Source organism: Gymnoscopelus microlampas (genome assembly GCF_963454915.1).
Source record: "Gymnoscopelus microlampas genome assembly, chromosome: 18".
Taxonomy (NCBI): Eukaryota; Metazoa; Chordata; class Actinopteri; order Myctophiformes; family Myctophidae; genus Gymnoscopelus; species Gymnoscopelus microlampas.
In genome coordinates, this window is record NC_139955.1 from 7,244,500 (window position 1) to 7,248,216 (window position 3,717).

Genomic DNA, 3,717 nt, shown 5'->3' on the forward strand with positions numbered 1-3,717 from the left:
GCGGCACCCTTGTGCAGCGCGGCACCCTTGTATGACGAAGTCGATTTAATTAGCTTAATGAAAACAAAGACAAAAACAAACAAACGTAAAAAAGTCAAAATATGGAGTTACAAGGTTACTGCCAGACAGCAACGAAATGTAAGCTCTTCAGTCCTTTTCTTCGCAGTGCAGACAGTTAACTTTGATTAATAATACAGCGTTTCCTTATGCCGTTTCATTCAGTATACCGCATTATGATGACAGAGTCGGTGATAGTCTGGCAACCTGAACCACAACCGAAGCCGAACACGGCCCTATGCTACCGCGGCCAGAAGGCAGAGATAGACATAATGGAGATGTAGGGAAACGGGCCCCCAGTGTCAGAACCTCTCTACACAGCGTACCACATCAAATCTGCTCCCATCATTTCAGTCAGAGAAACACACACAAACAGTTTGATCCGTGCCGCGCGGTCAGCAGTTAACTATTTATGCCGCGCGGTTGGTTGTCTGCCGCTCAGCGGGGCCCTTCTGGAATCTGTCTTTATCCATTTAGGACCCGGGGAAAGAATCTTGTGTCATTTTAAGATTGCTTTGGGGCTATTCAAAAATAGCAGATCTGCAAGCTCATAGCGCGGCACCGAGTGCCGCGCTATGAGCTTGTAGATCTGCTATTTTTGGAAAAAAAAATCTTGAAAATGTGTGCAAATCTTTGAATGCATTTTTAACTCAAACTTTGCTTCTGGGGGGGGGGGTCCCTGGAACAAAATATTTTCAGATGGGGGTCGGCGGCCAAATACATATCATTTTGGGAGGTCCTTGACGTGAAAAAGTTTGAGAACCACTGATTATATAGCGACATCAGTGCAAAAAAAAGGATTTAGAAGACATTTGTAGAATCCCCAGAAGCAATAAGATTTGAGTTACAAATGTTCGCTTTTAAAAAAATATATATATATTGAGAGATTTTCAACGATAGGAAAAAAAAAAAGCAGAACAAGCTCACAGCTTGTGAGCTTGTAGATCTGCTATTTTTGAATAGCCAAAAGGAGTCTAAAAATGACACACAAACAGATGTGTTCCCGCCCGGTCTTGATGGGTTATTTGGACTGTGTCTCCTTGGCCTTCGCGGATCACAACGATGCTCATGGCGGCGTTTATCCACTGGCCAGGCGGGGGGGGGATGGGGGGTGGGGGGTGGGTTAGCTGCTAAGAGGCAGCTGCAGCATCCTCTCTCTCTCCCCTCTGCTTCTTTAAAATAAAAAAACGTGTCAGCATCACTGTGGTGATTAGCAGCCAGACTGCGCTGCCTCTTTTGTCCTTGATATGATGCCAGATCTCCTAAGTAATAATGACTGAATGGGCTCTGTGTCTGACGAGAGGATCCAGAGGAGAGGGGGGGGGGGGGGGGGGGGGGGCGGGGGGTTGGGGGGGGGGGGTTGGATCCTCTTCGCTGTCACAGTCGTCGCAGACGCCCAGCGGGAGCTTTATGAAAACCGTGATTCCCGTTTCTGACATTTCCTTGAACGTTGTCTCTGAAGCGTGCCAGTCTGCGTGATTTAATATGGCGTGCTGTTGCCTCGTCAAGCCCAGCAGCTTATGTAAAAGGGCACGCCGGGAAAGCAGCGGCTGTGTACATTCATTATTGATTCTGCCGCAATGAAACCCTTGTTTGCCTTGTTTGTGTGTGTGTGTGTGGGGGGGGGAACAAGGGTCGTGTTACTGTCATACTGTAACTACAAGCTCAGAAAGGAGCTGCCTGAGCGCTGCAATAAATCAGCAGCCTTCTGCGGCTCAAAATGGGAGGTGAGGCTAAATTGACTTTTTTTTCCGTTTTCGTTTACACGTATTGCTCCTTGCATTTTAATGAGGTCATCAGTCCAGGTAAGACCCCCCGAAGACCTGGGTTTTTTCGTCCGGTCTCGTTCCTCGCCGCTTACGTCGTGTTACATAACAGCAAATTCAACCTCTCGGCCCTAAAAAAAAGCGGCCGGCGCGAACGTGCATTTTGTAATCGGCGATTACACTCTCCCAGGTGAGGGCGACTATACGCTTCATTCGAAGGTAGACGTTTCCCGAGGAACGATTGTTAAAGCGACGTGATGATCGCCCTCTCGTTGCGGGCCGGCTAATACCGCCCGTAACGACACGACGGGGTTTGGGAGAGGAGGGGGGATCAAAAAAGCTCCGTCCACCGCAACCTCCAATCCATTCAACCTCTCTCTAAGGAACAATGAGTAGGAGTATATTTGACTTCTTATTATTGCGATACAGAGATCACCCGCACAGGGAGAACAAAGAGGGGGGGGGGGGAGCGGCCAAGCACACACGCAGCTGCGAAGCCAGGGGCCGAAAACGGTAGAGGGTTGTATTTCCTCGCTTACGTAAATACAACACCTGTTTTTTTTTTTTAGGCCTGCGATGCTACTTCTGCTGCTGCTGCGCGGCGCCGCTGCTGCTGCTAAGAGTCCTTTTGAATGACTGATGAGCCCTGGGTTGGATCAAGCCCGAATTTACTGGGTCCTATTAATCATGTATATACCCAAAAGGGAGAATTGGGGAGGAGGGCATTTAACGGTATATGTACACAGAGGACTGCCATCCCGCATTAACCCATTAAGACCTGGAACTGTGTCATTTTTTAGATTTGAGCTAAAAAGCATTATTTTACACTTTGGGCTATTCAAAAATAGCCGCGCTACGAGCTTGTAGATCTGCTATTTTTGAAAAATCGTGAAAATGTGTGCAAATCTTCTGAATATATATATTTTTAAAGCGAACATTTTTAACTCAAATCTTTGCTTCTGGGGGGTCCCTGGAACAAAACATTTTGATGGGGGTCCGCGGCCAAAAACATATAATTTTGACTTGACATGAAAAAGATTGAGCACCACTGATATAGAAACATACGTTTTTCAGAATACTGTTGCGCTTTAGGAGACACGTAGAATCGGCTTCAGGTCTCAATGGGTTAAGGACTAATAACCACCCTCGTAGTCAGCACAGCGACCCCCCCCCGCCCCCCCCCCCCCCCCCGTCCCCGTCCCCCCTCCTCCTATATTTATCACAGGCTGCAAGGCCGCCGTGATGAGACGATCAATATTTCTGGGATGATGGCGGTATAGAGAACATCTTGCAGTCTCTCGCTGTCTCTCTCCCTCCCAACCCACCCCTCCTATTCTCCCTTCTCTTTCTTCTTCTCTCCCTCTATATGCTTCTTTATAGAACACACACACACACACACACACACCTCCCTTGGCGGTGCTTCAGCAGGTATAGAGCGAGAGCAAAAAGCGAGGAGAGTGTTAGGACCTCTGAGATGGCGGTTCGGTTCGGAGAGGGGGGGGGGGGGTGGCGCGGGGGGGGGGAGACTGATGAAGTCCTCTCTGTGCCGCGCGTCGTTGTCCTCTAAACACACGCGCACACTCCATCACCGTGTCCCGCGTCCTTGCCTGTGTCCTGATTAAAAAAAAAGACAAAAGTTTGACCCGATACAGTCTAGTCTGTCTCAAACAAGAATTAGTGCGATCGCGGTGACTCGCGGGTGTTGCTGCCCACCCCCCCACCCCGCGCATAGACACCTAATAACCCATTGAGACCTGAAGCCGATTCTACACGTCTCCTAAATCTCAACAGTTTTCTGAAAAACGTATGTTTCTATATCAGTGGTGCTCGATCTTTTTTCATGTCAAGGACCCCCAAAATGATATGTATTTGGCCGCGGACCCCCATCAAAATA